The sequence below is a fragment of the Aethina tumida genome, chromosome 2 (genome assembly GCF_024364675.1).
Source record: "Aethina tumida isolate Nest 87 chromosome 2, icAetTumi1.1, whole genome shotgun sequence".
In the NCBI taxonomy this organism is placed as follows: Eukaryota; Metazoa; Arthropoda; class Insecta; order Coleoptera; family Nitidulidae; genus Aethina; species Aethina tumida.
The window spans coordinates 25,105,478-25,120,788 of NC_065436.1; the positions used below are offsets into that span (position 1 = coordinate 25,105,478).

General features: G+C 29.5%; 1 protein-coding gene across 4 annotated transcripts in view; it reads left to right on the forward strand.

Annotated features, from left to right (window-relative positions):
* The window catches only part of LOC109609017 (potassium voltage-gated channel protein Shaker), a 245,186-nt gene that overhangs the window by 124,815 nt on the left and 105,060 nt on the right, over positions 1–15,311 (forward strand). The gene's annotated exons all lie outside the window — the stretch shown is intronic.

Consider the following 15,311-nt stretch of genomic DNA (forward strand, 5'->3'; position numbering starts at 1 on the left):
TGAAAATAATAATTAATAAAAATAATGAATTATTTAAATAATTAAATTATCTGTGAATATACATTCTAAAACTATTAAAATATCGAATATTTTGAAAATTTTTGAAATATTAATATTTTTTAAACGTTTATGAGCTTTAAGTAAATTGTTACATCTACAATGTTGCAAATTTGGCAACTTTGTAGATGCTTAGTATGTTTTCATTAAAATTATAAATTTTAATAGTTTTCACAAATTTTGATGAAACACTTCGTCTATAAGAAGATGGTAAATATAAATTTTGTAACAACAATAAATAATTCCAATATTAGTTTTACATTTTTAATCGTCATTTATTCAATTACAGACATTTGAACCTTGTTAGATCATGAAATGAAATTTGATCCATTTGATCAATGTGAAGATCTTCAACCAAGTGCATATATTTATGTTTTACAATATTAAAAAGGTTCATTAAAATACAAAAAAATATTTTGAAATACAATTATATTATTATTCCGATCGATAAAAACAAAACTTGATTTCTAATTAGCTAAAAAGAAACTAAGATGTTTTATTATGAAAATTATTAATTAATATATGAATAACACTAGTTTATAGAATAATAATCGAATTACAAAATAATTCAAATGTGCTAAACTCAAAAATCATATTTTTTTATTTGTGATGTTCACTCAGATAATGGCAAGTTGAATTTCAAGAATTTCTATAAATTTGATCTATCTGATCTATGTGAAGACCTTCAGTCTGAACTTCTACGTTTTTTTTTTGAGAATCCTGCACTATTTGCTCGTTCCTAAAACTTCCATCATTTTTGTATTTCCCTCATGACTTAGTGAAAATTTTCATCTTGTTCATCGCTTATACCACCTAGATCGCCTAGAAAAAATAAAAAAATTTAATAATTTATTAGAAATATAATATGTGTAGTAACAAAAAAAGTGAGAAATCAACTTTAAAATGATTTTGTAAAAGGTACTATTCCAACTATTTATAAAATGATATTGAATAAACAGTTGTGTCAATAAATATTTCTTGGTTAAATTTAATAGTTAATAAAAAATGTCTTATTTTTTCACAAATCTTGATAAAAGAGTAGCTAATGCATTATTTTATATATTTAATTTGTAACAACTTTAAACAATTAATTGTATCCGTAAAAGCATAAAACCAAATACATGCTAATGTAGTCAATAATTTACATATATTCTATCTGCATAGAATTGAGGTCAAGTCTGATTGAATAAACATTGTTTTCACACAGAAAAATATTTATTCAATAGCATATTTTCTATTCCCATATTTTAACAGAAATCTGAAATAAGTTTTTGTATAAAATAAATTACGGCATTTGTTGCGCTCACAAGAACACGTTCGAACCAAACTAAACTGCATTCGCGTTACAAAGTATGTAAAATATTTATCGACTGTGTTTATTTTAAAAAAAGCCACACATGCAAGAGTCGCTCGCTCAAAGTTGTAATTGTACCATTGGCTTTGCCAGAGGCTTACTTTTATTGCATGCTTTATTTCAAGGGAAAATCAAATTATGTCAATATCATTTCCGCACATGCATTTACCTGTTTTTTTTCCATGAATAAATAATGTGCGTTGCATTGGGGCGCGTGTTTTTTTAAAACATTATTTTCGATTAACTCGGTCGCAATTCATCCGTAAATTAATAAGTTTTCCTTTTTTATATTTTAATTCCGAACGGGGGATGCTAACCCGCCGTATTTTTTCTTTTATAAGCGCAGAACTTTTTCCCATTTACGCCGGATTGCTTCGTACAGACAGGAAAACCCAAAAAATAAACCAGAACATATTTTGTTTGCCCTTCGACCTTATTCGTTATGAAATAGGAGTGGGACATGAGATTTAGACCCAATCACATGTTTGATAGAGATATTGTGAGATATATCGCGGCGTGTTCCTGATAAAATTGGATAGTAAAATTTAAGCTGGCACACGATACATTCGAAATTACGACAAATTGACAACGAAAAAAATTAATTACAATACGTTGCATGTCGTAGTTTTTAATAAAGGAACCGAGATTGAATTTATGACCGTATAAATTCTAATGATGCTAATACATAGTCAATGAACCTTCACTTAATGCAAGTAAAGAAAGTCTACTCCAATAAACAATAAAATAAATTTAGCTGGAAGGCAAAGTAAACGCTGGAAGAGCAAATACATAAAATTCCCCGGAGTATTCTCCATAAAACAAAGTCAAAAAGATATCTACGTCCAATATAACCGTGCAAAGAACTTCCAAGTGGATTTGTGTACTTAAAGACGCTTTTAGGGGTAAAAGAGAAAAAAATCTGCCTGTGTTTCTCATATATTAGCTTGCACATATATCAGGCAAACATCACCGTGATTTGTCACGAAATTATACAAGCCAAAAGCGTAATAAATTTGATTATCTTAAGTTTTCCTTCACCTAATATCGCTGCACTTAATTCCGAATCCCGCAGAAATCTTTTCCGTCTGAGACGTTATTAAACTTCACTCTCTAAATGCAAATTAAATAATTTCCCAGATATTAATTCATTTTAAAAGCAGCTAATTTGAATTTCAGAAGGTGCATTCAGTCCGTCCTAGAATAACATCGTGTTCACCCTCTCTCTCTCTGTCTCTGCGAAAACATGGAAAATCTAGCTGCGGAAAAACATGTTTGTTGTATTGCACTGAAATATTGCTACAATAAATCTACACGTGTAGTAAATGCACAAAACGATTTTTTATTTTTATTACGTGCAGATTTATTTAAATTTATCAATCATTCGGAAATGAAAATTTACGTTTTTCTGCAGGAAAATGTCGTATGTGATGCTTTGTTGTTATAAAGTGCTTTGGTGATATTGAGAAATCGTTCAACTTTCGTTAAATTGATGGAAATATAAAAGTCGTATGCGAATTGTTTCAATAAAAAACCTCCGTGTGACAAAGCATTTTATGCATCGCGTTGTCTGACATTTATTGAGTTTATGCTGATAAGATTGAATTTTAGTTTCAGTGACGTTCATACTTCTGTGCATTGTCGTTTAATAAAGGGCGTGTGCAGCTCACACCTCTTTGGTTTTTGTCCGGATAATGAAAATTGCTCTCGAGAATTTAATAAAACGGACATTCAGCCGTAATTTATCTTCATCCGTTTCGGTGATGAAATTAAATAGTTGCACTAGTCTAAAGTTTCCTTTGAAGTGCACAAAATTTACTTTATAGTTAACTAAATGTTCTTGAATTCCAATAATTATATTTAATGGTTACTCTAAATTTCAATGCTTTAAGTTTTAATGAATTAAAAGTATGTTGAGTCATATAATAGTATTTTTATTAATTCGACTCAGTTAAGAATTTGTCTAATTATGTTTAATTTATTATGTTCGTTCTTTAAGGCTGTGCCAAAATTATTTATATTTCTTCAAGTACTTTGGCGCACAGTTTGTTATTTCCGGAATAAATTTATACCTTAAGCTCATCAACAAAATTGTTTAAGTTAAACAATGCGGGGGCAGGAATGAGACATTCAGTGACCATGACTATGACCATGACCATAACTAATAACTAATGTATGTATGAATGTACCGAGTGGCCAAACAGAAGTCGTCGCCCATATCTCAAAAACTACTAATTGAATAAAAATATAAAAATCATTTTTTTCTATTTACCAATTAAAAATTAAATTAAAATATTTGATTTATGCTGTGAATTTTTGCCACATTTTTTATTATATTTAATGCTATGTAACTTAAAATTGTCGATAAACTTATTAGTGATAAGTTTAGTTTTTATGCATATTCTATATTATATAAAGTGTAGCCTATTTGATAGTGGGTGTAAAATTTGTATTTTTCCTTCGATTTTATTATTATTTTTTTCAATTGTACAGCATACATATGTATGGACAAAATTTTAGGTTTTCTGACTCAAAATCAAAACGTATAAATTTTTTATAGCATATCTAATTGTAGGACTGGATTAAGTACTCCCTGAAATTGATAAAAATTTCATTAATAAAATTAAATGTATTTCTAATTTTATGGAAAAATTAAAAATGATACTCTTTTTTTGAATTTATTTTTAATTAAATAATTTACGGAATAAATTGTCAAAAATAATTCAAATTATTTTATTCTTCAATAATATTTAAATATTATACTATAATAATAATAACACTATACTTACAGCACTAGTCATAAGTAAAGCAACAAATTTATATAAAAAAAATTCTAAATACATATGTATATTTAAATTAGTACATGAAATTAAAAACAATATTTATATTTACAGGATACTGTAGTATTATAAAATAAAACAAGGTGTCAAAAGTAAAGCAACAAATTATAATATCTAAATTTTAATATTTTTAATTAACATTTTGTTGCCTATCTATTATTTTTTATTACTTGACATCTTCTTTTCATGGAAGAAATAAGATTCTCAATCTCTTGTTTGGGAACAGAAATCCAAATAATATTAATAGCTTTAAACAATTCACCTGAGTTTTGAAATTTACTTGAGTGAGCTTTCCTTATTTTAAGATTTATCATGTTCCATAGATTTTCGAAACTTTAGGCTGGTCACTTCATAAAATTTACATTATTGAATGCAACAACTTTGGCTTCGGATCATTATTGTGCTGAAAAATCAACGAGAAAGGCATACTTTTCCTCAGCTTACGACAGCATACAATTGGTAAGGATGTGTAAATATTGAAATCTATTCATTATCCCATTTTTTTCCTAATTGTCCTATTACAAACCAAGAAAAAGAGCCCTATACTATTATTGATGCTTAGGGTCAAACATTTTGTTGAATGGACGACTAATCCATCGAATTCCATCTGATGAAAAAGAATTTTTTGGCGGGTCTTCTTCCATATAAATTATTTTACCTTAGACTTCTCTTACGGTACTGACAGACACCCCCAATATACACATATTTAATATTAAGATAGTTTTATTCGAGATTTTTAAGATCATTCGACAAAGTTTGTCCTGCAAGCTTTTTTATCTAACTGTACTTAGTATTAACTAACCACCGCATGCATAAATTAATAAAGACAAATTAAAATTAAATGATTTATAACGGTGTTGCTTTACATTTGACTGTTCAATAAATAAAAAAATTCATAAAAACTTTATAAAAACGGATTATGTTTAAATTCAAGGGGGATATCAATCAAGTTATTTGACGAAAAAATGGTTCTTTGATAACATCATATGTTATTTGCATATGTTTTTATTAAAATTATATTTGTTACATTACTTTTGATTGCTACTCTATATTAATATTTGTAATATCTAAATTTTATTTGCCTCCATCATTTCAACATTCAATTAAATGCATTTAACATATCATTTTCGAGGTAGAATAAATAAATAATGTAAGTAAATTACTCCATAACAATTGAGAAAGACATCCACGAACATATTACTAACGGTGAAAGCAAATAAAATTTGAATATTACGAGTAATAATGTAAGTAATATACCGTACGAAAAATGCTCTTCGTGTCTGGATGTTGTAAGAGATGGATGCACGACAAAGAGAGAAAAGTTTTGCCCGGTAGTAAGAATCCCTACTCTCAGAGACAATGCGCCGTGCTGGTGCGCGCCGGCGCACAATGTAAATTAATCTTTGCGAATGCATTTAGTAAATCTCCGTATGCGTAGGGATGTAGTTCGAGTTCTTCGGATGCTCCATTTAAATTCCGTAACTTTGTATAATTTTCAATCTGTAAAATGAAATATTTTTTGAGGGTATATCAAAAACAAAAATAAGTATTCTAAAAATAAACTACTTTTTTCAAAATAAAAATGTATCCCAAAAATTAAATAAAATATACTAAAAACAACGACTGCGGAGACGAACCGCATGCTAAACGCAGCAAAACCAAATGATCCCCTCCAGTCAGTTCGGCCCGCCCACATAATTGCATGTATATCTTTCCTTTTTGTTTACAAAGGGGTATTGATGTTCCGTCTCAATATGCGAGTAGACACGCTCATCATTTTTGATACGGTATAGTATAGTGTTACTAGTTAATAATTTATCCCCTAGACTACATGGTTGAACAAAATAAATTCATAAGAATAGAATTTTTTATTTTTTACACAGAATTATGATTATACATATTTTTTTTATTTAATTTGGTGTATACCTATTTCAGTGGTTTTCAAATAAATAGAAGCTGCTTTAAATTTAATGTCAAATTTTCTGTTTAAATTCTCGAGATGTTCGAAGTTGGACTGTATTTTATTCCATCAATATTTCATTAAAAAATCCGCATTATCAGTATCCCTTTGATACATTTTGCATTATTTAGAAACCCCCCTTTTTCTCATTTCCTCTTTAAATAACGAAAGTGCCTAACACCTCGGAATATTCATTCGAGTCACAAAGACATCAAATTAAGGCGTCATTGAAGACAGTCGCCAGATGAACAAACACGGCTCGAATAAATTTTTAAACTTCTCGAACACCACGAACACAACGGACAAATGTTCAAACCGATCGAAGGTGTGAGAGCATCGGTTACTTCTAATTCGGTCCACGTTCGCATTAATCCGGTTTATTTTCGCCAGATCTGACAAAATTTCCAAAAGGCATTTATATGCGGCGACGGCTTTCGCCACCTTTTTCTGCGCCGGCTCTTCTTCCATTACTTAAGATACCGTTTTCGTTAAATACCAAACGACAAGGGAATTATAACGGTTTTGGTAAGCCATTTTATTTTGAATAATGTTCGTTTACAAAATGCGACAACAAATGTTTATGATAATCTGGACGATTGTCAAACTGGCTTCGGGTTAAGGGAAGTCACACTAAAACCCTGTCAGTTAAAATGTCTTGGGTAGTGTCGGGTTAGAGAACACAAAAGGGAGGATCGTCTTAATCGCAGAAACACCATGCGTAGTTTGCCGGGATCGATAAGGTTAACGCACCACACATGGTTTCATTACGGAAATACAGGGCGACAAATTTTTCAACAAAAATTTAAATTGAATGTGTCATTGGGTAAATAATTTGTATTCATTCGATTATTGCTTACGTGTTAAATATTATTTGCCAGTTCAATAGAGTAGATTAAATCTGGGTAAACGTGCCAAATGTGCCTTTTCGGATATTTGGACCAAAATCCCATATTAAATACAAATTTTACGATGCCACAAGCTGTTTTATATTTAAATTGTCGGTGGATACTTTTCTGTATAATCAATACTAGCGAGTTTATTTGCATTTTCATTTGGACATATATTTTGTCGACAAAGGCCCGACCTGATCTTATTTTCAATTATTCGAGGGACCGATCTCAACAACGAATTGTGCATTCATTAAATATGAGGTCTGACATCGAGATCGATATCAAATAAATGATTTAATTAAAATGTGACTTTTGAATAGAATGTGTCAAACGTATAGAAATTTCAACTTCTTGATCGTATATCAATTTTCTATCAATGATAAAATAAAAAGCACAAAATTAATTTTAATATTGATGTCAACGATTTTTTTGAGATTTATTTCTAACGTGGAGTTAGAACAGTTCTGATGAACATTCTTTTTCAGTAAAATAAATTATTGATAACTGAATGAAGTAATTTATTTCAATAGATACGAATAATTTAATAACATTCACTCCTCTCAGAGATTGAGGTCTCTTATGAAATTGTTCAATCCTTACACCACTTTGAAGAATTGTTAAATCTGCCTTAAAGTATGAATCTAGATTGGGATATGTCCATTTATATCATGGGCTTTTCCTAATATCTAATCTATATTTTAATTTTTGGTCTATTTAACCCCAAAATATACCTTAAATCTTTTATCACTACGTTCCATTAGCCACTATTTTAAAAACTAGAGCTGATAGATAAATCTGAAACCATTCTTGCTTTTGCACATTAAAAATATCCTAAATAATTTCTCGTTTTTAAGACACAAATAATTTTATTTTATTTGATTGGCCTATTTAATTATTTATATCTCCATTATAATACCATTAAGTTTTCGAACCATTATCATAAACACTTAAAGGCAATATTTTTAACTTGGGAAAGACAAATCGTTTTAAGTGAATAAAAGTATAAAAACCATTAAAGTTAAGAACAAAAAATTCTAAAAAAAAGAACTATCACCCTAAATCCTCAGAAGTAATTTCCTCATGTAAATTGATACAATTAGATAGCTCTAAGTAAATAGATTCAGTATGATAATGGCGTCTAGATTTCACAAACACTCACCACATTTCCTGCGAAACAAAAGGAGTAAGAACAATGCGGCCGTCTGGTATCCGGAGTTCTTTCTCTCCGTATAATTTTTCGCCGTTATCTTTAAGCCGTATGAAATTTTATTAACTGTGAGGCGTTTAACTCGAGATTGTTGCCGGAGTGCGAACCTTTTAGACGCCAAGATCAAAGTTCTCCGTCCCGTTGATTTAATTGTGCACATATCAGACTGAATTATTTCGCCGAGATTAATTTGTTGGGTTTTGGTGTTTATGTTGTGGATTGGGGGAAATTAATACTCGGAAAAGTCGACTTGCGAAGTCTAAATACAGATTAGTTGGAAGTTTCCCTTCAACGGGCAACATTTGTTCCTTTTTTTTTTTCTCGTTCTTCTTCAATAGTATAATTGCAGCAGGCAACTCCCGGATACATTAGGAATATTTCGCGTGACCCAGTTTTTGGACTTTAAAAGGCACGATAAATTTCTCTAATAGGAACATTCGTAAATCATCAATACGGAATTTTCTTACCCATTAGGGATTAAAGTTTCTCGTTTTTAATCACGAATGTGGTTAACCATCTCCAGTTTGTAATCACAGATAGTTCAAGTAACAAAATTCTACTAATTGATTGTATTTTTTTCTGTTTCAGGTAAGTCATCATTTTACCCAAGTATTATTAGTAAGTAATAGCTTAAGTGTTATTCAAAACTACACTGATCAACAAAGGAGTTATTTCTGATTTTTATTTTTACCACTTTTGAACATGATCCAAATTGACTTATATTTTGGAAATGCATTTTACAATTCGCCAACTCCCCAAACTAAACGAATCGCAGAAGAAAATTGTTCCGTGTCGATAAGAAACAGTCTCAACAACACCTGATAACGATCGCACTTTGTAAATTTGATAGTGCTCAATAAATCCGGGCGATGATCGAGTCCCCGTGTTTGGGATCAGCCAGGAATCCCAGTTCGGCATTGGAATCGCAGACGGGAATACATTTCTGTGCCGGGTATCAATTTCAATGGCCGATCAATGTGTCTTTGCTGGAGGTGCAGACAGTTTAAACGGAACCAGTATTGCAAACGTAATCCGACATAGAATAAAACGTATGGTTATATAGTTTTATTAAATCAGGAAAGAAATATTAATAAGTTTGAAAAGTAGTCGAAAATTACTAATAATATTAATATTTAGGTCTTCAAATAAGTCTAATTATACATAATGAGTTACAGTGTCCTACTTTCGTAACTTCTTATTTATGTTAAAAATTTAATGGTAAAAAGATGGACAAAAAGAACTGAGTAGCAATGCAAAAGTTAATTAATTTTAATTAATAAATTTGTTCATAAGATTAATCTCTCATAACTCTGTAACAACTCATTAAATTTTATCCAGCAAAATGGCACTGGATGGAGAATAACTACACATTTTCATATAAAAAAAAACATTTATAGTACCCATATAACATTAGACAATTTGGCATAGTCCACTATATGACAATAGTTATATGGTCTTCTATTTTCTGACCGAGGTCTATTATCCTTTTTTTATTTTTGCAGTCAGAACTGAAAAAATTTAATTAAAATAATTTCATTTTATAATTTTCAATTTTCAACTTTCAACTTATTTTCAACTTAGTTTCAATTATTTTCAATTTTTAATTTTTAATTATTTTCAATTTTCAGTATTTTCAATTTTCAATATTTTCAATATTTTCAATATTTTCAATATCTTCAGTATTTTCAATATCTTCAATATTTTCAATATCTTCAATATTTTCAATATCTTCAATATTTTCAATATTTTCAAGATTTTCAATTTCAATTTTCAATTCTTTTCAAATAAAAATGCCAAAAATGCCTAAAAATTGAAATTTAAATTTATTATAAAAATTTCATCAATTTTTGACTGAAAAAAAAATGAATAAATTTTAATGACCAAGGTCAAAATTTGTATATTGAATTTAAATATTGAAAATTAAACGCATTTATTTCACTTCTCTTGATAATTGTTCAATAAAAAGGGAACTCTGGTACATTTATCGTGAGCCACAAATAATCCTTCAAAGAGCCGCCTCTGACTCCGACATATAGGGAACTTTTTTCTTATCATTTGAGCTCCTTTGTAAAAATTTGGTCATAAGAAGATGAATTGCAGACATTTTTCCATTTTAATTACGTGGCATTTTTTAAATTTAATTTTCGAAAAATTAATAATCAACAATTAATATTCTCGTAATTATCTTAAGGCCTATTATTCTTTTTTTTATTTTTGGAGTCAAACTTGAAGAATGTGTTAAAATTTTTTTAATGAAAAAAATTGAGTATTTCATTGAATTTATCTTACTTTAAAACAAGTAATTTTTGGACAAAAATTGACAAAAGTATCTAAAAAATTGGTATTTGTTATAAGGACATCAATTTTTCCCAATTTTTGACTGAAAAATGTTATATGAAACAATTATTATAACATGTTGGGAATTTTTCTTCTCTTTTGAGCTTTTTTTATTTTTGTTATAAAAACTGAAGTTTAATTAAGATATTTTTAATGAAAAAAACAGGTATTTACCAAAAAATATCAAAATAACTTGAAAACTGAAGTCATCAACTTTTTCCTTTTTCCTCTATTTATGAAAAATAAGTTTTATCACTTGAGGTCCTTCGTTTAAATTTTAATCATAAATAGAAGAATTACAAACATGTTTTCATTTTAGATAAGTTCAATTTTCAAAAAATAAAGTACAAATCATTAATATTCTTGTCATTATTTAAAGGTAATTCTCGAATTCTAGTTTTTTTAAAATTTATGTTAACATGATCAGGCACACATTTCTTAAATAAGTAGATTGAAACCCATAATATATTTTATAGATAGTACTTTCTTTTTTTCTATCAGAATATATTAAACAACATCGTTTCTGGAAACAAGTTGCTTACTGGCAACACCACCCACAGCAGTAAATTATCCGACACGGCAACCAGTAGTTTCTATCGCCATTGCCAAATGATTATGTAGCTACTCGACAACCCGGCCATGCTTATTCTTCTGACAAGTGCCTAGACAGTTGACAAATGTAGCAACCGGTACGGCTCGAGTGGGTGCTCGTGGTGCGAATGTGATCGTTGTTTGTTCGCCCTGTGCGGCGCGAAACCGGCGACGGCGACGGCAACGACGATGGCGGCGGCAATGCGTGTGCGCGAGCTAGTGCCCCTACGAGCTCGGCGTCCTGGTGTGTGGCGGCCCAGTCGCGTTCGTCGAGAGCGCGTCACCGTCCACACGCCCGCCAAAAACACAGGATCACTCCAGCGCCGCCGGACCCGGCTGCAGAACGCCCCCCTCGGCCGCCGAACGAGCCCCCCATCAATATAACACACAGACACAATAAATCGCACCCCCCAACGTTGTCCCGCACCTGGCCGTTCTAACCCCCAAGCTCCTGGTCTGCTGGCGATCGCTTAGTAGCAGTGCAATAAAAACAGTGCCCCCAAATGCCCCGCGTTCCACCTGTCCCGCCGCAGCCGCTGCCATGCCGTGTCGTGTGTGTGCCGTCGCGGGTAGATCCCCTGGCGGTGTGCCGCATCAGGTGATCGCATGCCGCTTCCTCAAGCCGGCGGCCCCGTGAGAAGCGCGCTTTTTCAAATAAGCTAATGGCAACGCGAACCGCGAGACAGAGACAAGAGTAGATGCGGAGCCCGACCTTGGATGTCGATATGTGCCCCATAACCGGCAGCCATGTTTGCTATGACGGAGTATTTTGGCGAATTTGCATTGGCCAGGTAACGCACACAATCTATGTGAATGCCCGTGTGTTTTCGACGTTGTTTTCTGTTGGTAGAAACGGTCGGGGAGTCGGATGTACTCGATCTACTTCCCCCCACAACATAACCTCATCCTGAAATTTGTTATGAAACTTTCAGCCCTCCACCTCTTACATATTGAAAATATTTCTAACTTGGGTAATTTCGGTGCTCAGTAATATAAAAAAGAAATAAATTATTAGTAGGCTTCGGTCTTTTATAATTTATCTAGAAGGTCGTAATATTGTTTATCATTAGTCAACAGAATGACAGAACATTAGAACAAATCGTAAATAATTATTAAATTATTAATTAATATTTATTTTAATTAAGTAATATCGGTTTATGCATGTGGTTGTAAAGTAATGTAAGCAACATTACAAGGAAATATTGATCTTATATTAAACAATGATAATAGATTTTACTAAAATTATAAAAAATAAAAAACCTTATTATCCTTACAATTTTAATATAGAGCAACATAATAAGTATTTAGAGCTGGTATTTTTTTACTACATGAAATTATTTTTATAAAGTGAATAGAGAACATATATATAAAAATTTATGTAATTGATTAACAGAAAAAAAAATGGAACATTCAAATTAAACTTTTTTTACAACGATAATATAATGTAAGTAGTAACAAATTTCAAATCGTTTAAAATTATATAATTTCATTAATTAAAATATGAAAATATGTTAAAATTAATAATATAAATAAAAGTTTCTTAACAAGGTTAATATAAATAAGTACAAACTAAATATTTTCAAGCAGCTTTTATAAATTTTAAATCTTTTAAGTTTATATAATATGTGAGTAGCAATAAAAATATTAAATGTTTAATGAAAGTTAAACAAAATATTTTCATAGAACTTTGGTAAATTTCAGATTGTTTAAAATTTTGTAATTTCATTGATTGAAATATAAAGTTATGTTACAACTAATGATATAAATAAACGTTAATATAAATAAATGAGAACTAAATATTTTCATATTGTTTCAATAATTTTAAATCATTTAAAATTATGTAATTTCACTTGTTGTAAGGCATTTTTTAAATTCAATTTTCGAAAAATTAATAAACAATAATTAATATTTTCGTAATTATCTTAAGGCCTATTTTTATTTTTTTTATTTTTCCAGTCAAAATTTGAAGAATGAGTTTTTCATTGAATTTAAAACAGGTAATTTTTTAGAAAAAAAATAGCCAAAACTATCTAAAAAATTGGTGTTAATATTTGTCACAAGGACATCAATTTTTCCCAATTTTTGACTGAAAAAAAGTTGTACGAAACAATTGTTATAATATGTTGGGAATTTTTTCTTCTCTTTTGATCTCTTTTTTATTTTTGCAATAAAAACTGGAAGAATTCAATTAAGATATTTTTAATGAAACAATCTTCTTTGACCAAAAATACCAAAATAACTTTAAAACTTTAATTTATCATAAGAATTTCATCAACTTTTTCCTTTTTTCTCTATATATGATTGACATTTTTTATCACTTGAGGTCCTTCCTTAAAATTTAATCATAAATAAATCATCTATTTATGATTAAACTTAAACAAATTATTTTCATGGAAAATTGGTAAATTTTAGAACATTTAAAATTTTGTAATTTCATTGATTGAAATATAAAGTTATGATATAAATGATATAAATAAAACGTTTTAAAAAGGTTAATATAAATAAATGCGAACTAAATATTTTCATATAGTTTCAATAATTTTAAATCTTTTAAAATTACGTAATTTCATTTATTGTAAGAAGAAAAAAATGATAAAATTTTAAAAAGTTTGTGAAGTAAAATATAATTTCATTTATTACGAGACTAAAAGATCATTTATTTAAATTTAATGCTTAATACTTAAACCAAATATTTTTATGGAGTTTACGAATAAGTTAGCTTTAATATAAGAAAGTACCTGTTTATTATCAAAAATTTAATAGTGAGTAGAAAAACGTTTGACGGTTTTAAGACACTTATGAAGTTATTGAATATTGAAAGCTAATTAGATAATATAAAGAAGAGCTTAATAATTGTTTAAAATTTAGATAAGTTTATGAAATTATGAATTATTTAAATAATGTAAAAAATTTTATGTTATAAAATAAAACATTTTTATTTTTTAACAAAAATGTGTAATCCTAGAATGAGAAAAAATATTAAAATGTAATAAAAAGTTTTAAAATTAATTTCTATTTTATATTTATCGCAGGATACTTTTAATTTAATATTTCTAATCACCAACCCAAACTATATAATAGAATAATAAATTGTAAAACTTTCCAAAAGTGCTAACATACACAATGTTATTAACACACGTAACAAAGGGCCCTATAATTCATTGGAAGTGCTCGTATCCTTGCCGAGTAAATACAGCGAAGGCGGAGATGTAATGCATAATTTTGCAGAGAAGGTCTTTACGTTCCGTGTTGGAGCACGTCCAAATCTCCGTTCCGAAGCAACATTTACAGAAGATAACCCATTAACTAGAAGGACTTGGACCTATGACAAGTTGAATTTTTTATTGTCACATAAACGACACTAGATAGAAATATTTCGTTTCATTTCCAATACTCGAGATGTTTTTTTTTTTGAGAAATCGTTACGTAAATGCCACTTTAATGAACAAACTGAAAGTTACTTTGTTTAATTAAAATTTAAATCTATTTCAAAATTTCTAGCGGGAACGCTTTGTACTTTTCGTTTTAATGTTGGAGACGAGAAAGTTTCAGAGTTCTATTATTAATTAGTCGGAAGTGACTTTGTCATTACCTTCGATTCAACGCTGTGTTCCCAAACAACTAGTGCTTCAGATAAATTACTGCAGATTCGGAGATATTATATAAAAATAATTACCATGGAATGTTTTTTGGGAATTTAGATCAAGGTATTTGCAAAAGGTCAATTAGCAACGTAGTTTTGGGATTTGGAGGCTGAGAGTAATGATTTTAATAGAATTAAAGTGTATAGTGTTTAGGAAGCTGAATTAAATATGATGCAGTGTAAAACATTGTTGTAACTTTCTAGTAATTCTAAAACCAACACACAAAACGAAGTTCCATCCAATTATTCCATTAAAATGAAAGCTTTACAAAAACAATAATTCATTGCAATTTTGGTCTGGAACGGATCCAAGCCGCAGTTTCTAATCTAATGCTAAGAAGAAATATACGTTTTTAAGAAAATAATAGTAAATAGACAAAGAAAAACACATTAAGTTTATTTTGTTTAAGATAAATTAAGCTAAATAAATAATTT